Below are 25,852 nucleotides of genomic sequence, written 5' to 3'. Positions count from 1 at the left end.
AGAGACCTGCCATAATGATACAGCAAAAAGGGGTTTGGGTGGTCCTGCGAGGGGGCACAGCCTTACCTGGGTGTGTGGGAGCAGTTCTGCAATGCTACGGACAGTGCTGATGAAGCTGATGAAGGGTGTAGCAAAACAGGAGGTGTTTTTTTACAGGAGAGGAGGGCAAAGTGAGCTGAGGGAAATGCTAGCTCGGTCCTTGCTTAGAGAGCTTGTTCTTTGGACTAAGATTCAGAAATACTTTGACTATAGGGCAGAAGAAACCTTGGGGAGAAAATACCAGAGGCTGAAAGACTATTTAATAATGAGGGAAGACAGCAAGAATGACTGGGTAGGGACTGAAGCCAGACAAATTCAGATGAGAAATAAGGTATCACATTTTCAAAGTGAGAAGGATTAACTTTTGAAATGAACTACCCAAAGAAGTGATGGATCATCTGTCTCTTGGTATCTTTAAATCCAGACTGGATGCCTTCCTGGAAGACATGTGGAAGCCAAATACAGCTTTCTTGCTTTTCACAGGGATAGATGGGTGAAATTAAACGTCCTGAGACATGAGGGGGGTAGTCTGGGTAATCTAATGGTCCCACCTAGACTTTAAACTCTCCTAATGTGTCAGTCAATGGACATATTAATACCCTTGTTTTAAAATAATAATTTTAAAAGAGAAAAGTTTCTTTCCCCCACCCCTTATACAGCATGTCCTGAACGCATCCAACACCTACGCCTCGTGTATCCCAAGGTGGCACGTACCTGTCAGCTCCCCTGCAATCAGCCCTCCCTGGTGTATAGGTCCTAACTCCCTTTAGCCCTCACTATTAAAAAACACTTTCATCAAGAACAACACTGGTAAGAGCTTTCAGTAAATTCAAGCAAAACTTAAACTTCAGTAAGAGTATAATAAAGAGACACCTGAAAGAGTGTGGAAGTGTGCCCCAAAAAGGCAGCCGTCTAGGTAGGCTCTGCAGCAGAAAGGTAATGCTTCCATCAGTGATGCAGAGTGGCAAACCCAAAAATTCTTCCTCAAATGTCCAGAAAATTAGCAACATGTGGCAAACAAGACCACGTAGTGCTACCCCCTCCCATGTTTCACTTCAGTTTTTATTCATTCCATGTGTTGCTTTCTTGCCATCTAGAAACTTAGATCTCATTTATCAGCATTTTCACATTTCACTTCTGGACACTGCTATCCATGCATTATCCAACCTTTTTATCTTGCTGTTTGAACTGTGTTCTGCAGCTCTGTTTCAGTTTTACCATTCATTCATCAGCATGAAGTTAAACAATTACTAAACAACTTGGGTAGCTGGCAAGCAGCGAGGAAGCTAGATCCATTTCTGCCCAGAGGGAAGAAAGATTTTATACAATAGCATGGCCTTTGTTTTGCATCTCATGGGCGATGCTATTGATGTGAAGGTTATATCACATTATGTGCCAAACCACTTGAGCTGGTTTCAGATTGCAGCTCCCCTTGGGGTATTTCTACTCGATATATAAGAAGATAACCAGATCTGCTCTCTGTCCACTCCTAGCCTGGACGGTGCTTAGTCAGCTCCCCCAGACTTGGCAAGCTGAAGCGAGAAAGCAGAGCTGCACTCCCCCCGTTATTACCATTTTATCAATGATCATTCCTCTTAATGCTTTGGAGCACATCGCAAAACAATGAGCAAATTGCTTGTTTTCCTGCGGTGAACAGAAAGCAGCTACATGACCGTAAAACACAATGCCCTGTATGTGTCAACGTATTCTGCTTGTGTCTGCAGAATAGCAATACGTTGTTTCAGCTTTAATTTCTGACCACAAAACTGTTGGCTTTCTTGCTGCAAAGAAATGGATTTGGGTGCATGACACAGATGCAGTTCTGCTTCCCACACATTGGGAACATTGGGATTCAGGGAGCTGACTTGTGCCACTTTTTTTTTAATTTTGTTTTATTAGCATTATCCAGTTAGTATTTCCCACTACTAGGAAATACAATATAGATAACGATGATCTTAACTTTATTTTATACACCCTGATTTTCCCCCCTAAGCTTTATTTTATATTGTAATTGCTTCATTCTTGCTCTGTGCTAAAGTGAAATATCAAAGAGATTTTTGCAGAGCTTTATATCTAGTGGAACGACTGCTGCTGGTATGCTTGGGCAGAGCATTAACTCCAGAAACAAAGTGTGAAGAGGGGCCACCCTGCTCAGGGCCACTCCACAGGCATGTCCGAGCAGCCACAGCTCAGCAGACAGGATGTGTGCTCTGACCCGGGGACGCTGTCCAGACCTTGTGCTTGGAAGAAGATGGGAACGGGGTCCACAAGGAGGAGTTTAGGATTTTGTTGATTTAACCCTCTCAAGCTGTTTAAAAATAACATTTCCTGTACTTAAAACATATCTCTGCTAATCTGGCGTCCCTTGGTCTTTTATCACATTTTTTTTTTCTTTGTTGGGGTTAATGAGCTCTCAGAAAACAACTGGGGGCATGTAACTGCTCTAGCATGAAGCTTTGGGTTTAAGGGACTGGACCTTGGGGCCCCTCTGTCCAGGAAAGATGCCAGATATGGGCTTTTGCCTTGAAGGGTATCCAAGAGATGCAGAGATGGTTATGGGATCAATAACCAGAGAGGCTTTCTCTAGCATGAGGGGCCGAGCCAAGGTTAAGCACTGCTGGAGAGAGCCAACATATCCAATTGGGGTCTGGTGGCAGAGCATTAGTGTCAAACAAATGTCATGTGTGCTAGGGCAATGGGGTCCGTAAAGGTTTTACGCTAGTGCCCCGAGTCTGGAAATTTAAGAGGTCATCTGGAGACTACAAAGGGAAATTACTTAAAACTTGAGGCCATTACTAAAGGGCTGAACTGAAAACCTTGCTAAAGAGCCACAAAGCGCTGACAAATCCTTCATCTGAACTCCATGGTCTGGGCTTATTGATGGCCAAAATCAGAACTGCCTTTCTTGTTTAAAAAATATGCATGTGAGTACCTATCTCAGTGCAGAAAACTCAGCAACTTCAGGTCCTGTTTCTGCTCATTACAGGCTTTTTTTTTTTTCCTTTTTTTTTTTTTTTTTCCCTTTCCTGCTGGAACTGCTTAATTTGTATGACCAGCAAAGCATTCACTGGATTAAAGCGCCTGCCAATATAATCTAGTAGCCTGGACAACACCGGGGAAATGGAAACCCCCATGCAGGTCTCCAAACCAAGCACAACAAGGCCTCCTGCATTTCAGGGAGGCATCACTGCAGTTTCTGAGCCAAAAGTCCATCCCGAGGAAGCGCTTCCCACCGACGTGTTATTGAACCTGGCACGTTTCCATTAGTCAGTCTCACGTAAAGAAACCCTGGTGCAGGGGGGTGCTTCTCAAGGGCTCTAATCAAAGTCAGCAGTAAGGGGACCATGATTTCATCCCACTTCAAGAACAAGTTCAAAGGCATCTTAGACTCAGAGCATCTGCTAGAAGAAGATGTGGCCAATATTTCTTAGCAATTAGACTGTGTTGCTTATCAGAAAATGCAACAAAATAGACTTATTCTGTTTTCTTGCCTCCCCCAATACATTCCTATTGTTTATTTTGATTCAAGAAGAGAAACAATAGGAAAAAAAAAGTTCACCAAATGTAAAGTTTGCTGATGTTTTTCACAGAAATATTTGCCACTGGAGGTCAACTCCACGTTTCCAGCGGTAATTTAATAACCCGAGTCTATCATATTGGAAATCCCTCTGGACTCTTAACAAACTAGGCAGACATTCATGGGTCATTTTAGAAACATCAGCGTGTACTTTGAAGATGACTCCAGAATCCCCTCTGTGTTATAGATTCTTGTTGGACAAATTGTCCCTGAATCTATTTTTTTTTTCTTTTCCGCAGCGTTATGAGAAAGCGTTGGTTTCTCCAGCTAGAAAAGTCTATCTGTGGTCACACAACAACACTGACATTTGGCAGAGCACAGCAATATTCATTGAGAAAACAAAGGAATAGACAGGAAGCCACCTGAGGAAGATCTTTTTACTGAAAATTGTCCAGGATAACAATAACATTTAAAAATCACTCAGAAAGCAAAACCAATGCTAACAATAGTTTAACCGAGTCCCACTGCTCAGCCTGCCTGAAATGATGATGTTGCATTTTTTGAATGTCTTTTACTTCTTTCAATGTGCATGTTTTTGTGGTGAATTTCCTTCTTTTTATCATAAATTAAAAAAGGAAACTTTTTTTTCCCCCCTCAAAAAAATGATGTGCTCAAACCTAAGACAAAATACTCGTCCAAGTCAATGCAGGCTGGATTTGTCAGCCTCTGGATTACACGGGGCAGCAGGCAGGCAGAAGCTGAGTGAGCATGCAGGGTCCCTGTTGGAGATGCTTGAGGCCAAGTGCTTTTTGGCTAGTCCAGAGTTTGTTGACTCCTGGAGAAGAGCCATGGGGCAGCACCACTGCCTTTTTCGATCAGAGGATCTGGGCAGGAGCCAGCTGCTGGCCCAAAAGGAGAGGAGCAATTTTCATCCTCCCTCATACCTGTATCATGAGTAAGCGTCACCATTAATTTTCTTGCCTCCTCCTAGAGCAACGCACACATCTAATATATATTTTTTTTTAGTAGATGAGAGGAGGCCCTATAAAATGAGCATAACCTCTAAAAAAACCTCCCTGCATTGCTCCAGACAATATGCAGCCTTTTTGGGATGAGCTGGCTGTGGACCTTGGCTGGAATAACACTAATAAAACAAGAGCCCAGGCATCCTCCCGCTGCCTCAGGAAAGCTGTCCAGAAGCCAGAGGTAAATCCGCCGCCTGCGGCTGCTGCCCGAGGGGTGTGTGGTGGTCTGTCTGTCTGTCTGTCCATCCCTGCTGGGAGAAGAGCTCCACACAGGACAGATGGCTTTTGTTTAGTGGGTGAGGACGGAGTGGGTTTCTCTGAGGCAAGAACTGGAAGTGTGTCCCTGGATAGTCTCTGGAAGTGCATGGGTGTCTCTGCGGGCTCTGAGTGTCCAGATCCACAACATACTTAGGCATATGTGTAACCAGACATGGTGTCCAACAAAGCGCTGCCAGTTCCAGCAGGATCCAAACAGCTTCCAGGAGCCTAACTTTCCAAGAAGTTTTTTTTTTTCTTCTTCTTTTTTTCTTTTCTTTCTTCTTTTTTTTTTTTTTTCTTTTTTTTTTCTTTTTTCTTTTTTTTTTTTTCTTTTTCCTTTTTTTTCTTTTTTTAAGACACTGAAACCACCTCCTTTCCAGCAGCTGGACTAAACTCACTTTGAGGTAAGGCAGGTCCTACCCCTCATGAGGAAAAGTATCCATAAAACATTGTAAGAGATTTTGCACGGCTAAACACTGCCCAGTTATAAAAACAGAATTAATTCAACTCCAAAAAGTTGTGAGAAAGTCTGAGCAAAACCAACAATGATTATAGGTACCTCCTCATACCACAGCTAATTTCCAGCAATTCCACTGTACATTCCTTGGCCAGCAGAGTTTATTGAATAACGAAATCACCAGGTGACACACAATCAGATTGAGAAGCCTCGAACATGAATGAATACTGGTTTCCTGGTTCTGAAAGGAATTTAATCATGTAAACTTTCTACCACATTCTAGAGACAGCTGAAAAGCAGTGATACCCTTGGGCTCATCTTCGTGGTACTTTCACTGATACTGAAGGAAACCCAAGCTGCTGCCTGACAGGTACTTGAGCACAGGGCACAGCTCCTACAGATTTGGGAGGAAAAAACCTCTTCTTGTCACCATGTAAAGTAGCCTTTTCTGGCTGGGATTCACACATCATTAAAATGGACACATCATAAAAGCAGACACTTCATTAAAATCAGAAAGATGTTTAAAACTGAGAGTGTGGGATAGTTTATTAGAACTTTACAGAGAAGAAATCAATCACAATCCTAATAAAAAAAATATTTTTTCATCTAGTAGTATCCAATACACATTGTATTGTAAACAGTGTTTTCTCTTATATAAAGACAGTGTTTCTCAGCAAAAAAAAAAAAAACCACTTAATTGAAATAATGACTCACATTTCAGCTGCAAAGCTAGACATGCACATTTCTTTATTGTGCCAAGTAGGCTAGAAACTAGTTAGCCTTGGTATGTATTAGAAGAACATGCTTAACCCACAAGTCAAAGCAAACAGGCGAGTTGAATTATTTTTGTGTCCCAATATTCACTCATTTAACACATGTTAAAATGAAAGTGTATCAAAAAGTGTTCGTGATTCATTTATAGAGTGAATTTACCCACATTCTGAAATGATGCTGGAAATTTTAAAGTGTCAAAGCATGCATTTACTCACATATATTTTCCTTCTTATATTTCAGAATGCAGACTACGCCTAAATAAATGACAGATTTAATCAGACAAGTTTTAAAGTGAAACCATGAAAGATCTTCCATTTTGTTCTGAAAACCATTGTAAGAGGAGCTGCACAGTAGCAGCTTGTGATCTGCATTTCCTTAAACGTCGCGTCAAGTGGTTTCCATGCAGTTGAATAGTCAACACAAAATTTGGAGGAACCCCACTTGTCAGCAATAGTTACTAACTGAAAAATTTTTGAGCTTGGTAAATTAAAACTTTCCTTGCCGAATTTGCATTTTTTTCATGTTGGGGAATGTTCACATTATTCATTCAACTATATCACATCTGATAAACATACTTTTCCATAATACCTTTGAGGCCCTCCTTAAAGAAACTACTGAATCAAAGCCCAGCCCCATGAATTACAGAGCCATTGCACGGGAGCTGGTGGGGCAAGAGCAGCGCGAAGAGGATTCCTGCTTTCCAGCAGCCCATGCTTGTGCCAGATCAGTGACTGCATTACCATGGCCTTCTGTAAATAGGAAATGTATTTCTTCTCCTGGATTATATGGCAGGGAATGGGAGATTTGACTTTTAAATGAGGGGAAAGTAGAAGGCTAAAGCCTCCAAATCCACACAACTGCAAGGGCTTGAGTAATGAGCCCACGGTAGAAATCCTTGCGGAGACACACTTCCAACAGGCTGCTTTAAAAAGAGCACTTTGCACATTTGTCATCAATACAGCCCAGGTGCCCTACAGAACAGCAATATCTTGCCTTCCAGCCTTTCCAGGGAATAAACACCAGGCCTCAGGTGGGTGTTAGCTGGCGATGGATCTGCGCCCACCTACCAGCTGCATCTGTTTATGGGGGATCTGCTCCTGCTAAACACAACGCCGTGATGCTGCTGTTACACACCATGGGTCAGCAAAGCTGGCATGAGCCTTTCCTGCCTCTCCATTGCTCAGCCCTGCCAGAGCAGCCTGCATCTGTTAGCCCAACTGATACCTATTAACCTGCTGCCCCAAATGCAGAGGCACCCGTGCATTCTGCAGGTTAATCCTTGCAAGGCATCTTAACGCGCTTACAGTAATTTTACAGTAATTATAACCAGCAGTGCACAAAACAGCTGGCAGGAGGTTTGTGAAAATAATGTCTGGGCTTTTGGGTGGGATCACGTGGGCTCACAGAGAGGAACCAAGGGAGAAGAGGGTGGTCAAGACCTCTCCGCTGACATTTCTGCACTATTTGGCACAAAGAGTCAGGAGCACAAGACAGACCTGCGTTAGGATACATGGGGTCACTGCTGTAGATGGCACCAAAAGTGACCAGTCTGAGCTGCTCAATACTGAAAGGATCTTCATTGCTGGGATCTTGTCTGAAGTCTGCTCTTACACTTCTGGCTGTCAGATTCCACTTAAAAACTGTGTTTCATTCTCACTTTGTAGATGCAGCATCTGTCCCGCTTGTTCTACTGGGGGGAGGGAGGGAGGGAGATATGTAATTAAGTGCAAATAGGGTTCTCATGATGCAATACAGACTCACATAATACTTCCCAGGTGCCACTGTCTCAAACGACTTGGCAGGAGTTTCCCGGTTGCAAGGCGAGGATTTAGGAATAGCAGCGAACTTGTGTGGTCCTGCAGAGCACTCCTCACGTGCACTGCTCCGACACCGCGCTCGGGAACAGTTCTGCAAGTCCCCGCTCATGGCTGGGCTGGTATTTTGAAGGGAAGTTTGTTCTAGTTTTTGTGCTCCCCCTGCGCCTTCCCTTAAGACAGCCTCCACTTTAAAACCAAATTCCCTGAGTTTATCACAGGGTGATAGTGCTGTCAATCCGCTGCAAGCGGCTGGTTTGTGTTGGGTTCAAGAAACACAGCATTAGGACTGAAAAAAGAAGCACAAAACAAAACAAAAAAAACACAACCAACCAACCAAAAATAAATAAATAAATAAATAAATCACAACACCAAACCTTAAGAAAGCCTTACGGAAAGCGTAAGGAGTACAGCAGGTTGCATTAAAATACATGCTGGCGATTTAGGAGGAGCTGACTCGTTTGCTATTTGCAGTCACTCAGAAAGAGGGAGAATGAACTGGCACCAGACTAGGATGAGGGATGTGGCTACTGAGTCTGCAAAGAGGCTGAGAATGGGCCATGCTGCAATTTCCACCTCTCCCAGCACAGACGTTTCCTCTCTGCCATGACTGTACTGGGTAGCATGGGCTTATTTTTCTAGCAAATTCTCAGTTGATGAATTTCAGCTGCTTATCACAATCTTTGCCTTTTGGCTGGACCCCAAAATCATTCAAGCAGTTGGCAATGGGAATTGAGATAGGTACTATGTTATTTATTTATTTTAGTAAGTAAAAGTACAAGCCAGTGATTTCTCTGCAAAATGATTGCTCATCCCAGACTAAGTTCCTGCTACTGCTGCTCCTGTCTCAGGCGTGGCAGGTGTCTCAATACATTGATAATACACTGCAAACTCTGACAAGGAGCTTTATCAATCAAAACAAGCCCCGCTGTTCAGCCTAACAGGAAAGTTCAATCACTCTCCTCCGGTGGAATCCGTCGACACGTAATGCTTTCAGCCCAAGATAATGTTAGGCTGCAGATTTGGATCTGCTCTCGCTGCTCCGGGGCTATTTATATCTTTGTACCTCGAGGGTTTACTAATTAGCAGCCTTCTTCCACACCCCTTGATATCATTAAAGTAATCTCAGTGTAAGCGACTACCCTCTGATGATATCTCCGAGGGAGTGGAGAGCAGCTGGAATCGTTTGAAATAGCATCGCTGGAGCGCTTCTCCCCAAGCAGCGGCAGCAAGACCGCAGGAGTTTTGCCTATGCGAGCACAGCCAGCAACACACTCTGGCTTGCTCAGGGTGGCTGCTGGGCTGTGACAGAGCTGGTTTCAGCTGGGTCTAGGGTCTGTAGGTACTAAGGGGGTCAGCACGGGCTTTTTCCAGAAAAACTTTTGAGAAAGCAGCTGAGAGCTCTGTGCGGCCTGCCTGGAGTTACTCAGCGGTTCCCACACTGTGCAGACTCTCTAGGCACCAGCTTCCCATGTGGGAGAGCTGGGATAACTCATTCAGAACCCAAATCTGGTGAAATCTCATCTCAGGTAGTGTCTAACAATGCGCTGGGTGAGGTTTACTTAAACCACAGAGGCTGCGTTTTTTTCCACATTACTCGCTCTGCTGCTCCACAACGCGGGTTAATTTAAAGGCCTGTCACTAACCGAGCAATGCACCCAGCACAGCACAAAGCTGGAGATGGGAAAAAGTTTTTTCCATGCTACAAATGCGCTTCAGACCAGGGCGACTCTGCTGCCTTCCGATTGCAGCTCCTACTCAATAAATGAGCCCTTGTAGGAAAACATGCGGTTTCCAATAGCCGCTTTGATATCTGCCATTAATTCCCTGCTCTCGCTTGCGTGGTCTCTTAGCAACTTCCTGCCCTTTGCTCCTTTTTATTCTTGTTCCTGTTCAAGCACTTCCTTTTGTTGCCGGTCTCTTGCTCCCCTTCAGGACCGCTTTAGAGAAAGCTAATAAAATCCTTCTGCAGATAGAAAGAACCAGATACAAACGGCTACGCGAGCGTATTTATGTTTATAGCACGAAGCAGGAGAACAGGCTGTCCTGGGTTCTGGTTTCCAACTGCAGCATAAATCCGTCAGCAAATGTGTTACAACCCCAGAGAAGGAAGCAGAAACACAAGAGCAGACACTGCAGGACATCCACTGGAGCTGCGGTTTGGAGGTCTCCCCCTCTCTCTTAATTCTTGAAGTGTGAAAGATGCTTTCACCCTGAATTAAAAGAGCACGTTTTATTTATTTATTTGATGGTGACTGTAGAAAGGAAGGAAGCAGGGGCCAATACCAGCACTAAGGACCGGGTACCATGCTTGAAGTCCTCCTTGGTTGTGAAAGTACGTGGTGGCCCCAGAGTAGTGTCTTGTGCCATACATAGAGCTTACAGCCCTGTGCCCAACCACCCAACTGGTATTCCTGGGAACTCGCCTTCTGGTCCCACCTTTTGATTTGAGCAGTTACTGATTCAGGAATATCATCCCCCCCTCAGTCAACCGAGGAGATTCATCTAACTCATGAACACAGAGCTAACTTCCCTTTGCTAGGCTTGGTGCCCACTCTGGTTTCTCTTTCACAACCCTGTCTCAGGATGGTAACAATTTCCTGCAGCAAGCAGCTGTTTCCAAAGGGAAAGCTGGCACAAGTGGCTTCTCAGAAGAAGGGAAAAGACATGACTGTGCTTTTCTCTCTCTCTTCCTCCCTCCCTTTAAATGTTTTGTATGCAGAGCCATGCTAGGAACAAACCTCACGACAAGCTAAGAGGATCACTTTGTCTGACTCAGGGAGTCCATCCCTGTTCTGGTGGAAAGAGATGACAGCAACATGTGCAAGAAAGCCTGGCTGAGCTGAAGCCTTAATGCGAGATGTTCACATCTTAATAGACTTTGAGATAAATGGCCTTTTCTCATCTCCCATATGGTTTTGCTTTCCATGCAGCAAGTGAATCATAACTCTGCCTGAAGGAAAGGAGCTGTCCGGCCACAGAGCTGGGAGCAGAGGGAAGGGAAGGTAAAAGGACAGGAAAATCGGAGGGGGAGAGAGATCATCACTGGAGAAGTCATTGTGCTAACAGGGAATGACAAGATAAAAATGATGGAAGAACTAATGAGCGGTGCAGGAGGCAGAGGAGAGCCTGCCCAACAGTTAGGGTGAAAGGCAGTGAATTTGTCTGCAAAGTCACCATCCCCCTGGGGTGCTGCACTCTCAGCTGGGTTTGCACCAAGCACCCTCACCTTGAGGGACAGAGAAGAGCAGGCTTCCAGCCCCATATGGATCCATCTCACTCTCCCCTTTCATAGTTTCTATACTTTCCACTAAACTCCTGGTTTAGCCAAGAATGTAAATACAGGCTTTCCTGGAGCAAAGTAAGTAAATCCTACAGCAGTCAGCATGCTCCAGGCCAAATGCATGCTTAAGCACCCTGCTGGTTCGGGGTCTCAGGGGAAGGGTTTGAGGGGAGGTTGTCTAATTGCCACTGACGTCAGTGGGAGTTTTGCTGAGGATGTCACTGGGGCCGTGATCTCATTGTTGCTCTTGAAAAAAACAAAACTAGAAGCAATGCATGAATGGGCCGTGCTCCAGCACTATACTTACACTACTAACACTGCGTGCACTGAGTAAGTTGGGAGCTCCAAACAGTCTTTCACCCTAGCAATACTTTATACTCTAACATATTAGTTGTCAAGGTTAAAAAGATATAAAACATATTAAAAGCCAAAGCTAATGCACTCAATGAGAGGGCAGATCCATGCTTCAAGAAGTCTTCAGTTTTATAAACCAATTTAGGCCAGGTCTATTAAGAGCTTTTCCTGGTGACAGAGTGAGAGCATTTTCTCTGCTATAATCATATCAGCCTGTATTCTGGGTTAATGGAGATGAATATTACTGCCAGATTTTCTTCTTTCCCTGGATGTAATCTAATGCCAGATGGTTCTGAAGGGGTATTAAATCCCCCATGTGCATGACCTCCCTGAGGTTTTTATCATTAGAACCTTAAAATAATTCAAGGAAAGCTTTCCCAAAGCCTGATCATAAACCTCCTAATGAGGCACTGAAGTCACAAAGAAAATCCTCTTGTTAATTCCTGTTTGGTGTTTTTCCCCCTTTATGACAAATAAGCAGGAATTCGCAGTAACAGAGATGCTTTTAAACAGTTTCAGTGGAAAACACATAAAAATGAGCATTCAGGTTAACAGTTCAGGTTCCCAGCAGGGTCTGGAGATGCAGTAACTGATCAGCCATCTTCAGCCTCTAATGCAGGGCCCAGTAACGTCACCTTCCATCACAGCAAGCACAGCTCACTCTGTCAGCAAGTGACTGCTTTATTCCTGAAGTAACATAACACCTAGTGTCAGAATAAATATGATCCAGTGTCAGACGAGGGGCTGAACTTGGACCTCATCTACGCAGTAATACGAGGACTAACATGAACACCATCTTCACCCTAACTTGAGTTCAGCTACAGCAGCTAAGTTCCCAAAGGTTTTCCTCAGAATTTCCTGCCCCTCATCTGCACCGGGTGGATGGTGTGTTTTAATGATCTTATGTTCAGTTTTCTGCTTGCTGTTTACTGCATGGCACTGTGCCTTACTTCTGTGCTCATGCAGCAGTCAGCGAGACAAGATTGTTTGGAGCCTCATGGGCTTTCTGTACTTCTCATTAACAGGTCATCCAAAAAGCAACATAAGTATTCCTGCAGTTAGATCACATGCTGTGAGGATAGGGAGGAATGAAAAATAATCAGATTAAAATAAAGCAAAAAGCTACCACTTTCACTAATTTTGGGGTGTCCAAATCAGCCAGAAACCTTGGTTTTTTTTTCAGAGGCTTTTATAATTTACATATAAAACTCACTCTTTTATTAATACCTATTGCAGCTGGAAATACTCAGTGCCTGCAAAACCCAACCCTTGGCCAGAAACACAAAAGTAGGCTTCAGGTAAGTGAGAAAAGTGAATCCAGTTCATCAGGGTAGCATTCAAGTGCATAAGACCTTAATCGTGGGATGACCTTGCCTTGCCCTGAAGCCCCAGATTCACCTCCCATCACATAGGGAGGGGGAATCCAACAGACAGCATCCTTCCAGGATTCAGAGCCACTCAGGCCAGCAGAAGGTAGCAGAATAAGCAATCAAACCAGCCCTCTCCCAAAAGGCAGGAGTACCTGATCACATCCCCAGGCTCATCTCTCTGTGCAGTACATAGTTCCCTGGACAAGACACATTCTTGCAGGCTGGGCAGCATCCCCCTGTCCACACAGTGTGTCAGCAGGCACCTGCCTTATGTGTTGGCTGAGATGCAGGCAGTCTGGGGTGTTTAGGGATGGACAGGAACCCTTTACCATGGCAAGGGCTCAGAGCTGAAGCCATAAGCTCCAAACAAGCACTGGTGAAAGCAAGATGCTGATAGACAACAACTTTCTTCATTAAACTCATCAGTGCAAGTCTGCTCCTCTTACCTGCACCCTATTCTGTCCTCACCCCTACCCTTATCCCTATTTCCTAATTTACCCTAATTCCACCCCTGCCTCATACCCACTCTTCATGTCCAGGTGGCCCTCCCCACGCTGCGTCCAGCCTTCTCTTCTACTTGCTGCTCACTTCATTCACTCTCACTGTTCCTTATTAGCCTCGTTAGCAGCCCTTCATCTCACAGCATCACCTCGGAGGCCCATACTGACTCCGAGCCTGTTTTGCTGTGGTCCACCCCCTGCCCACTCACCCCTACTTCTCTGTCTGTTCTGCTCACACATCTCCACTGAGGGCAGCCTGTCCCACCCAAAGAGGTAACAATTTTGTTGGTAGGATAGATTCCTAAAAACTTTAAGGCCAAAGACTTCTCTGGGATTGGAAGATATCAATGGGGAATGGAGCATGACCAGGCCTGGCAGCATTTGTCCCCATCACTACTTTACGTCTCTCCCTGGACCAGAGCAACAGGGGCAAAACTGAGGACAGAAAATGGTAACGACACCATGCAGAGCTTTTCATCCTGCAGCCTGTGAAATCCTGCCCTGCATCTCATCTTTTACAGCCGCCTGCAAGTTATTCGTTCTCAAAGCCAAAAAAAAAAAAAAAAAAACAAAAAAAAAGAGTTGACGGTTTCTGTCTGCTCCTCGGATGCCACACTCAAAATGAAGAGAGGAGCAATGCTGCCACCAGCCCTCGTGGGGAGGAACCTGGTGGGGCAGGGACAGGGTCTGCTGTGTCCCAGGGGCCGGAGATGTTCCCTGCTCAGTGCCCCTGATGTGCTGGGGGGGCAGCGGGGGCTGGAGGACTTCTGCAGCACTGTGGGGACAAAACAATTTTACTAAAAAAGGAGCTGCACTCTGGCCAGGGCTGGCTCTGCCTGCATCCCTGCTGAAGTTGTGGCTACATGGGAAATATTAGCAAATTATAACATTTCCCTTTATAGCTGTGCTGCAGACCGTGTTTCCACATTGCTGCAAAGCCTGCTTTCCTTTGCTTTTTGTCCCTCAGTGCAATTTGACAAGGTTTTTTTCCCCTTAATATGTGGATTTATTTTATGTCACTGAGCGCTGGCAAGGACGGAGAGACTTTTAATTTGCAGTAATCTGAATTCTCGAAATAACAAGCTACAAAGGTCCATGATTAAATGTGGAGCGTAAGATATCTGCAAGAACAAGTACTCTGTGTTCTTTAAAAGATCGTTTAGATAATAGTGACATAACCTGAGTACCCGGTCGCGGTCCACTTTAATCAGGAAATATGCCTCTGGAGCAGAACCATCCAGCCTAGGAAAAGAAACAGAAGTAAAGCCCCTACCAGTAGGAGAAATTAATGCATTCCACTTCGACAGAGATTAATTATTATGAATCAGGCCAAAAATACATTTGCCCCAAGTGGGAGTACACTCTTTTCTATTCATCAAGTTGCTTTCAAATAATCATTAAACATCTTAAGACAGAAGACAATTTTGCTAACCCAAAATAAACATTGCTAAAAGTTACAAAATGAGGAATACCTTTTTTTTTTTTTTCTTTTTTTTTCTTTTTTTTTTAAGTGTCTGCAGCATTTTGACCAAGGGTGGTTGCTTGCAAGAAAAAAGATAGACAGAACATCTGCTAGAGAAAATGTGTATGTATGCAGAGGACTCTGCTAATTCCAGTATATTTCTTCTTGCTTGCCTGTCAATGGTGATTTTCCCATATCATTTTTAATTCCTTGAATTAAATTTATATTTGCTAATAATTTTGTCCTGTTAGAGATCTTGACTATAGTCTCAATGACATCTCAAAGGGTTATAAATCAGATTTAAAGGACAAAAGTCACTTTTGTGGTATTTTGCAGAAGGATGATGATGTTTTTGGCTGTTTGGGACAAGCACTTGCAGGCTGGTTTATTAACAGGGGGCCTGGCTCCCTTGCATCACTGGTCATTTACACTTGATTTTCCATGTGTCTCTTGGTAGTCCTCAGCAGATTCGTCCTGGTGGCAGTGCTCTGGTTGGACATTCCTGGGTAAGGGAATGTGCAAGAACAACAAGTTAGACAAAATAAAAGAGGAGGGGGAGAAAAAAGAAAACAGAATGCAACATTAAAAAACAGCAGGAAACAAGTGTTTTGCCAACTGGAAAGTATTATTATTTTTTTAACTGAATTCTCATATGCAGAAAGTTTCTCCTGTGAAGCATTCCTCAAACCATTGTTCCACATCCATGGCTCAATACTTCTGGTGGACCAGGAATGAGAAACTTCTTCCCTTTGGCTTTGCAGGGCCAGGGTGAAGTGCAGAGCAGGCAGATATCATCTATTATTTAACCAGCAGATCCTGTGATGTTAATGAGGTTGATTCCACAGCTACCTTTATCTGGCAGAGTAAGAGATGGGCCTCTAGCTAAAGCATTTTCAGCAGTCCTCCTTTTCTTCAGTATTAGACTGTTATAATTTAAGGTTTAGTACTCATCCAATCTAAGCAGTGCTGATAGGCAGTGCTTCCACTGATGCTTTTTCCATTACAAAATAATGTTCTACCCAAACATACTTTGTTTGACACCAATAAATCAGGGCAGCTCTTTTAATCAGATCTTAGATTGAACTAGGCCAAATCTTTTTTAAAGCTTATAATATTTGGTGACTTTTCAAAGAAAACCCTTCTTTATTTTTTATTCTGTTTTAGTGGCACAGCCCAGCACTCCCTGTTCCTGGCAGCAGCTCAGAAGTGCTCTGAGAAATGCATCTCTTGTGGCAGCTTTGACCCAAATGAAATCGAGAAACCTTGGAAATCTCACGGGAGATGGATTTTTGTGAGTTTTCCAATTTAAACAGGTGGAGATAAACTAAGATAAGTGTCTGAGACAGATCTGCAACATGTGGAACGTTCATCTCTAACTAGAAATGTCTATTTTTATGGCCTTACCCCCTTTTTTTTTTTTTTTTGAGATAAGCCTACAGACACTTGATTAATGGCGGAGAGAGTAATGTAAATGAATGAATGGGGAAAATAGATGTAGTAGAAAGGAGCCTTCATTCTTAACTCTGATGAACACTAGCTTTCCAAAGGTGAGATTATTTTAATTGGCCAGCTAACGTTTCAGGATGGGTTTGAAATAACAGGGAGAGGTTCTCCAATAGCCCAGCAGTTCTGATGCTTTTCCGATGGAACAAGGACAAAGAGAAGCAACACATAATGGTTGTTTCTGTTGCTTAGATATTTAAAATGTGTTGCTTCAAATCAGATCTCAAGTTCTTCTACCATATTCACTATGCCAAAAAGAGAAACAGACATCTTTGTTTTCAGAACAGCTTTCTCAAGTCATACCACAGTTTATTTTACGGCTTCAATATCCTCTATATTTCTTTTACTCCACTTCTTCATTATGAACTCAACATTAGCAAGTGTTGCTAAGTAACATCCTTTAGACCCCTATAATTTTGCTACATGACTGCACTATAACCATACATTAATACTTCGTAAAGCAGTAACTATCAGCAATAAGCACTATATTACTTTAAGGGAAACCACAGTATGTTCTCATTACAGCTGTATGTGCCTCTGAATTGCACCCATCAGCAGGGTAATTCACCATTGCCAGAGGCGAAGGTGAACAAGTTCCCCGTTGAATTTACAGAAATATCGAAGCTTCTCTCAGGCAATGGATTTATGCAATGAGTTTAGTTGTGACTCATTTCCCTTGCATATTAAAAAGGAACTGCATCCACAGCCACTAGCTGCATACCTCCATGGGTGGGGGTCTACTCCCATAGACTGCTTCTCCTGTGTCATGCCAGGATGTCACCACGGAGAGTTGACAGAGGAAGAACACCATGGGAGGCTTGGTGGTTTGGAGCACTGGTCATGGGTCAGCCCCTTGGGCATAGATGGAAAATGATCATTAAGTGCAAGAAGTCCTGGATAAGGTCACCTACTGAATCTTGATATCCTAGAAGGTTCAACACCACAGGAATCCATTTACCTAAAGACAAGTGGCACAAAAAGACATATACCAAGAAATATTTTAGCTTAACTCCTGCCTTTACTGATTTGCTGGTGTTAACAAGAATGGACAGCCTGAAAACCCATGTCTCAAACAAGAGGTGATGATGGTGCTGGGGTGGTGTAAAGCAAGATGCTTATGAGCTGGGTGCCAACACACACAGAGTTCAGAGAGAGTTTTCTGCCCGCATAAAATTTGAGAAGTCAGACATATAATTACTGGAGAAAAAATATCATTTTTCATCCTTTTCATTCTGTGGTAAAAGAAATTAAAGGAAAAACAAATACCTTTAATAACTTCAAAATGTGCTTTGTCATCAATCTCAATTTGGTGTAACCAGCCTTGCAGGAAGTTCAAAAGCTGCAGTGGAACAAAAGTGGGCTTCAGGGACACTGGACATATCAGAAACACAGTTCAAATTGTGCCAGAAATTTAATGATATTTTACCATAAACCTAATTTTGAAGTGGAGACTTTATGCATTCATGAGCACATGTATATTTATAAATGCACACATATATAGAGGACTCATGGGTGCATGCTGCTGCATGCGTGTTCTGACACAAGCACAAATTTCTCTGACAGCAAAGGGAACAGGGTTTTTCAATAACTATATCATAGCTTAATTTCACGTCCAGCATTTCCCCTTTTTTGCTCAGTTGAAGGTCTAGTATTGACACATTTCATTATGTAATTCAGGTTCTCTCTCTGTCAAGGAACAGACTGCTTTGCCATGTTCAATAAAGTAATGAAACATTGAATAAATCTTTCTAGTGGAATAACTACATGATACTAAACCAAATTTTTATCTTATCCTCACCCTGTACTCCAGTTTCTTTAAATGTATCTTTGTAACAACTAAACTAGCCATAAATTAGTCATGATGATATTACAGCTGAATTTAATTTTAAAGTCTCTCAGCAAGTTGTTAAGGGTTTCTTGCCTAGGTCACTCCTGAGGAAATTTGAAAACTCTGGTATGATTTATGAATATTGCTATATTGCTAGAGTATAAAAGGCTATGGGGAATACAAGCACATAAACCTCTCTTTAATTCAGCTCCAATAAAAATTTCATTTCTTATAGCAAAATAAACATGTAAATCAATGTTTAATGATTCTGTTGTTTTATTACGTAACTTATTATTTGCCGTTAAACATCCGAGCCAAGTAAAATCTGGGGCCCTGCTCATTTTTGCTGAAACATAATTAGTTAGCAATTAGATCTATTCTGTAGGGGTTGCTTTCTTCAGTGGCAGTCATAATATAACATAAGAGAAGACAGCCCAGGAACAAAAGGCCTGGCTTCTCCTTTCCCCCATGTATAAACATATTAGCCCTATTATTAGCCCATTTTTCAACATAAACATCTTTTGGTCTGAAATTTACTCAGCTGTCTAGAGGATAATTACTTCCTTAAAATTACTATACCATCAGTATTCAAGTTCAGGGATGCTCTTACCTTGAGTCTTGTTGTGCAAGCGAAATGGACATTTCAACTTCTGCTCGTCTCATCATGCAGCCTCTCCCTTATTTGGGAAATAGTCCCACTGATATTCATCTCCTTTGGGTAATGGGGCAGTAGATAGCCATTGAAGGAGAGAAATTAATAACTTTTTGTTAAAAGATGTGAAATTTTTGCCATTTTTGCCAGACTTCAAGAGATAATGATAGAGTTTCTTCCAAAATAAACTAAAATCACAAAGCTCATCACACCTCTAGACTTGTATTAATCACCTGCTGAAGTCCCAGATATGCTTTAAGAAAATGACAGTTTCCACAAGTAGTAACACGGGGGCATTTTGCAGGATCTGGCCATTTCCATCCATAAGCACCCAGGCCTGCTGGCTTTTGCAATCCCATGCCATCACAACATCCCTTGCCCTGGTGAATATGTAACTTCCCAAGCTAGTATCATTTCTAACCTATTGTAGGGACACGTACCTTAGTTTCTCTGAAATATTGCACACACTTCTTGATCACTGGGATGCAATAATGCCCAAGCTTAAACAACTTTTTTCTTGGCAATATTGTTTGACCTTAGGTGAGTCACTTAATCTTTGTTTCTGTCCCTGTTTTGCTGCCTATAAAAGCAGGATAATATTGGCTCAGCTAACCTGCTGAACAAGGTGATAGTCTACACAAATAGCTGAAGTAGGATTAATGTTTCTCAAGTACCCAATTGCTGAAAAATGCTGTCAGTCCAAAGTGTATGCTACTATAATTATGGTATACAATAAAAATCAGACAGCTAGGCAGATCTCCTTGTGCCAGCTTTTATCTCTGCTACTCAACTTTGCACGTACATGTTCAATGGAAAAAAGATTTGAAAATTAAATTGCCCTTGAAACTAGACTAGAAGCTTTCAACCAATGGCTGGGGAATGTCTATCAACATCAGTCTGGGCTATTACCAGTTTCTTCCAACTAGCTGTGTCTGATTCTGCTGCTTCATGTGCCAAAATCCTCATTTTTTACTGGTAAAGGATGAAGGGACAATTTTGAGAAAAGGGCTGTAATTGGTCAGGGTGCAGCGGGGTCTGAAGAGACCCATCAGGGTTTGACTCACAGCATCAGCCAAAGCTGCATGTCTGGGGACGGCAGAGCAGTAGATGACAGCAGTCCTGCCATCTCCACGCACCCAACGTCCCATGCAGGGCAAGGGGGTGCGGTGTCCTGCATTGCATCCTGCTCGTCCATGAACTAAAATATGTCACTACTCCATTTGGCTGGAAAGTCCAAGCAAAAGCGTGACTGCCCCATCTTTTTTTTCATCTTCAGAGAAAATATTTTTTTGAGGTTAACACTACATGCCTCATATGAAAACCTTCCACAAACCTTTGTGCAGTATATTCTGCAACGCAGTGGGAGGAGCGAGTGGCTTTTCAGTACTTGTAAGAAAACAGAAAAATGCTTTTTATTTTATGCTATAAAGTCATCAGAAAGGGCTGAAGTTTTAAAGCGAATGAGATTGCACTTATACTAAGTGCCTGTCACCTCAACTTCCCCTCCTGCTCTCTCCTGTGTCTCTTCAGCTGTAACTTCCACCTGGAAAATGCCTGGCACATTTTGGGAACAAGGAACAAGCAACAGCCTGGGTGCATTTCAGATTTCAGCCACAGCTGCTCTGAGGCATTTCTGGAAAAAAAAAAAAAAAACGTTGGGAACAAAGTGGAACTAGGGGTGAAGCATTTTATTTCCACATCTCCTCATTTTCCTAGGGAATTCCTTTGGATTTCTCAGGATCCACCCAAGCAATGTTACAGTGCAGCTGGACCATGTTACACCAACCTAACCTGTGCCCCCACTGCCCCCCAAGTTTATGCATCTTTAAGCAGAGGACAGCATACACAGCTGCTTTGACGAGCACATGGATTAATTTGATTGCATGCGACTTGGTTATGAAGGTGAAAAAAAACACGGGCTCTTAGCTTTTGGTAAAATGAACAAAAAAAGAAAAAACAAAGGAAACAACAGCCTTGAGATAAAAAGCCCTAAAATTCCAGAAAATGTCAACTCCAAGAAATGTGGTGGGTGTGAAAACCACAAATTAAGCTTTACATTCATATACAGCATCTACGTTTGTTCCAAACAATGCTCAATGGGGAGAGCTGGGAACCCCGTGAGCGCTGCCTCCCACCGCGGACATGCCTCCCATTCCTGGGGCTGGCCAGCACCCGGCCTCGCTCCACATCTCCCACCTCCACCCTTCCCACGGACCCTTCCCATGGCCATCCCTCAAAGCCACCAGCCCTTCCCCACAGCTCCAGGGAGGAGTTTTGCTTCCTCTTTGCAACCCTTGCTCCAACAGCTGGAGAACATCTCGAGGCACGGTGCAAACTGCCACCAGATCAGATCATTGGGGAAAGCTCTACCCATTGGTGTGCAGAAATTTTGGGAGAGCTGTGGAAGTCATGGCCCTGCTGCAGATCTAACTGAACACTGGGGTTGGATCATATCTATAGCCCAGAATACAGAGTACAAAGCCTTCATCCAGCACAAGGAATGAGATGGTAATTAATTCCCATTTCCTATAATGTCAGGAGAGGAGGGAAAATGTCACCTATATTTGTTAATAATTGCAAGATAACATTCATTTAAAAAAAAAAAAAACACAGAAAATTACTCAAATTTTCAGATTGAAAAATAATTTTTTTTTTCAACAAAACCTTCTCCAAAGTTTGACCAACTTTTTTTTTTTTTTTTTTTTTTTTTTTTTTTTTGAGCAAAAAGACTTTTTGACTAACTTTGTTCTTAAGGAACAAAGATACAAATCCTGTTTAGCATGTGCATCCTCAGCTCTGCAAGACCTCAGTACCAGCTGAAGATTTACAGAAGCTATAAAGCACAGAGTGCTTTCGTGGAAGAAAGTATTTTGAACAGGCTGTGTTTTAAATACATACAGTCAAAGCATCAGAAACTGTTTTAAAATAAAAGCTTTATAAATATTTGTTTTAATGCAATTGGCGTAAGACCTCACTGAATTAGTGAGTGGAAAAGAATATTCTTATATAAACCTACTTTTTCTATGACTTATGCTGCTTTTGGAAGTTAATCTAGATGTTGTTACATCACGCAGAGAAAGCAACTGCAAAGTAGGACTTAAAATCTTCAAACCTTTCAGGAGACATTACAAAATTCACTGTAACTGTGGTATTTGTGAAAAGTAAATGCTTGCCCACCTTCCAGACTTTCCCAGTGAGGCTGCATGGTAGGTGTGCTCAAATTTTTCAACTGAGCTTCGAGTGGTGTGAAGTAGCTACTGAATTGCTGGCACAGAGAGAGCTCATGTTGAACTAACATGAACTTCATGCAAATTTTTTGAGTTTGCCAGAGTTGCCGTTTGGGGTGAACTTGTAGTAACAGGCTTGTCGGAGAGCTGCCAAGGGAGCCTCTCTAGCAGGCTGCAAGCTGTATCTGGAGCTGCCTTGGCTTGAGTTCGCTCCAAAGCTAGGACAAGCTTGTGCAGCCCAGCTATAAACTTTTAGCTGGAGAGAAGACAGAGAGCAACCCAACAGCCACAGAGCAGCTGAGTGTCAGGGCAATCCCAGAGCAAGGCCAAACCTTCGGAGAAGCTGCAGAAGTGAAAAGTTTACTGAGACCAGACTGGGTGGAAGCCCGTTTCAGCTGTGCAGAGGAAGCCGTGGACTCAGGAGAGATGGTTGCTCATTTTACTATCCATTTGGGATGCCTATAGCTACAAAGATGTTCACACCCTGAGATGAGAAGACCCACAACCTCCACAGAGTCATGCACCTGGGCCTCAGCTCGCCTAGGATGGTATCTCCATCCATTGCAGCAGTGAGGCAAGATCTCCAGGGAGAAATATCAACTTTAACACACCCCAGGAAAAAATGAACCAAAAGCCCAGCTGGTCAAGCCTCACCAGCTGCACATCTGGGTCCAACAAAGCACACCACAGCCCCCAAATTTTGTCTCAGAAAAGACAATATTGTAGCTCATCTCATTTTCCAGCTCTCCCAAGAAAAGAAACTGTTGTTGTTCCCTTAAGACATCTCTTTCCTGTTCACTGTCAGGAAGATTTACCTGATACTTTGCCAAAAATCAGATAACAAATGGCCCATGAAGTAAATAATACAACCAGGCCAGAAAGAAAAGAGGAAATGTCTAAAAGAAGAAAAGGGACAAATGAGTCCCTTTTGAGCTGCAAAGAATGCACCGAGTTTGTGTCTGGTACATTTTGCTTCATTTCCAGTAATTCACGCCCTGCAAGATTTCTAGAAACAAATAGATCAAGCATTTACCAAAAAACCCACACTAGCTGAGCCACTGCAGCCAATGAAAAAGTGGATCCAAGCAAGCAGACAGAAAAACACAAGATTTCTAACAGTTTTGACAGCCAAAACTGATTGTCACTGGGCCAACGCAAAGAATTTTCCCACTTCTGATTTTGAATGACAAGAGCAAACAGGATCATTTCTTCTGTCCCTGAACTCTCTGTCAGTAGGATTCCTCCCCCCACTGCAAACCTCAGCCAGCACCTTGGGTCAAGCTCTGTATTTCCTTTTAGGAGCTGAGCAGTGCTTAGTGCATGGCTGGAACTAACCAAGCATCCAAAGGCAAGCCAGATGAAGTTGTGAAAGTAGCAAACCTCTCAGCATCTCACTATGACGTCCCCCAGCAAGGAGATTTTTAGGTGCTCCAGGAGAGACAGAACATATACTGCTGGCAGAGACGAGGCAGCCCAGGTATGATGTTGGAGAGAACTTGGGAGGAGCTCTGAAACAGAAAATCTAGTCAGAGTGAGAGTGGGAAAGACAATAGGGAGACAAAAAGAAAACGAAGAGTGGGTGAGAATTAAAAAAAAAAAAAAGCTGCATAAAATGAATATATAAATGATAATAACAAAATAATGCTCATTCACAGCATCGTTATGAACAAGCAGTAGCTGCTTATGAGCAAAGTCTTCCCAGGACCATTTCCCACATCTACCTTTTCCATTAAGGCAGAGTAATTGTCTGTGGAGCACACGCTGTTCATGTGCATATGCCCAGCGACTGTGAAAATCAAAACTGTGTCTGTTACACAAATATTAGGAAATGACTCTCTAGATAAGCTGTGCATGTATTCGCAAGTAAAATATGCGGCCATACCAGTTTGTGCACACAAAACACACAATTTGTACGTGCAAATAGGAGCTCCAGGCAGGTTAATACTTTACAGGAGACCAAACTCTGAACCAGCAACACAAATCCATAGGAACAGTCACTACGGCCACATCACCAAATAACAGCATAACAACCACCGCGAAAAAGCCACATTTAATTTCTATTTGAGCTGGTTTCACAAACCTTCCTCGATTCTCTCATCCGTGAGTAGATCTCAGATAAGAACTCTCTTATCCTGACCATCAAATGCATAGCATGGGAAGCTCAGGTTTTATTAAGCCCTATAAACTATCACATTTCTACCCCCTTCTGACAGAAGTCACTTAGAAAGTTAAAAACTGTATCAGTAGCAGAGAGTTATTTCCCTAATGAGGTTTTCATGTAATTGGCACTTTCTTGTGATTTTGGTGTAAAGAAAAAGACTCAGTTTCTCACATATATATGCAAACTTTGGGTCATAAATGCCAGCTGATTACTCGTGGTATTCTTCTACAGCACAAGCTGACAGTAAATAATAGCAAGCTTTCTAGTTGTTGTGAACAGACATTACAGCTTATTAAATCAGTCCACTGTTAGCTCAGCAATTCTCTGTTTCTATACAGTGATTTTTTCTGATTAACAATGTCCATATCAGTCTCCTGGGCATGGTTCGTACCAAGAAGACATGCTAGAAAATTACATTTGGCCTCTGCTTTTCCATCTCTTCTCAGGTTTTGTTTTCTCTTAAGTTTAAGAAGTTTTTGATTAAAGAAATTATTTCCGTTCTTTGGGAGGTTGAATCAAAAGTCACTAAAATCTCCGAAAGTCCTTTAATTAATGTACTGGGGCTTTACATTAGACTTTCAATTAGAAACAGTAAGCACAGGAGTATAAAGAAACAAAAGTTAAGGGGCGGGTGGGCAGGAGGTGGAAGTGTTTCATGAACATTTACAAACCTCTAAGGTTTCATTTGGCTTTATGTTAACTTTGGGTCAAAGGTTTGGGTCAGCTTTTATTCTCCTTGGTCCCCATTCACCCTGATCTTCTTTTCCAGAGCGTGAATCCTGACAGATGCCCTGTGAAGAGAGAAAAATCAGTCTGAAAAGCTGGACTCAAGCTAAATGACAGGGCACCTATTTTGCAGTTTGTTTTCATGCTGCAGCGCCTGCAATTCCCTCAGCCAAATCAGCACTGTGTTTGAGTGTATCCTGCTGATATTTTAGCAAAATGTAATAAGAGTCCATATGACAATTAGTGCTGCTGCTTGACATCTCCTGCACACCACCTCAATGGTGAAAAATGGCAAAGCTGAGCCTTAGGATGGTGCCACTGCCAAGACAAGACAGCTTTGGTTGCCATCATAAAACTACTCAGGGACAGTATTTTGCAGAGCAGAGGTGAAAGGGAAAGCCTGCCCCAGGGAAATGGATGGTTTGTCCTCCAAAAGTGGCTCCAGGGTGGCCCAGCCACCATCCCACCAGCCTTGGCTTCACGGTGACAGGATGGGGCTGAGGCAGTGAGAAATGGGCTTTGGCATTCAGGACTAAGTGATACAAATGATGCGAGTCTGTAAGGAGAGATAGTATCTTCACATTAATTTGTTATTATTATTATTATTTAATTTTCGGTTGATATAGTGGGGAAATCAGAGCAGCTTCTGGCATGTCTTCTAGCTAACTTCAAAGGTACATACAAGGGGAAAACAGTTACTGAATTTAACTAAATTATGCTAATCAATTGGACAATTTGAGGGAAAATAAAAAGGTATCAGGAACCTGGGAGGAAAGAAGGATGTTTGCAAGCAGAGATGATGAAGCGTGTAGCCTGGGGGCACAGCAGGAGGAACAGGTGTCACTCAGCCCTCAAGCAGGAACTGCACGAACAACTCATCTCCTTCTGCTTCATCCCCAGCT

The 25,852-nt window shown here is 42.9% G+C and overlaps 1 long non-coding RNA gene across 9 annotated transcripts in view; it reads right to left on the bottom strand.

Annotated features, from left to right (window-relative positions):
* Positions 1 to 6,659: 6,659 nt before the first annotated feature.
* LOC101793459 (uncharacterized) overlaps positions 6,660 to 25,852 on the bottom strand; it is a 78,886-nt gene continuing 59,693 nt past the window's right edge. For 7 of the 9 annotated variants that reach the window (XR_011812463.1, XR_011812465.1, XR_011812467.1 and 4 more), the window contains 7 exons: positions 24,896 to 25,015; positions 23,444 to 23,571; positions 20,329 to 20,469; positions 18,795 to 18,896; positions 17,623 to 17,695; positions 17,078 to 17,314; positions 6,660 to 15,355 (listed from right to left, as the gene is read on the bottom strand). This is a non-coding gene — a long non-coding RNA (uncharacterized lncRNA). The remainder of the gene's footprint in view (positions 15,356 to 17,077; positions 17,315 to 17,622; positions 17,696 to 18,794; positions 18,897 to 20,328; positions 20,470 to 23,443; positions 23,572 to 24,895; positions 25,016 to 25,852) is intronic. The other 2 variants (XR_011812471.1, XR_011812470.1) reach the window with 2 other exon arrangements.

This window comes from Anas platyrhynchos, chromosome 13, assembly GCF_047663525.1.
Source record: "Anas platyrhynchos isolate ZD024472 breed Pekin duck chromosome 13, IASCAAS_PekinDuck_T2T, whole genome shotgun sequence".
NCBI lineage: Eukaryota > Metazoa > Chordata > Aves > Anseriformes > Anatidae > Anas > Anas platyrhynchos.
The sequence above is the reverse complement of the archived record's forward strand: the minus strand, read 5'-3'. Positions and strand labels throughout refer to the sequence as shown.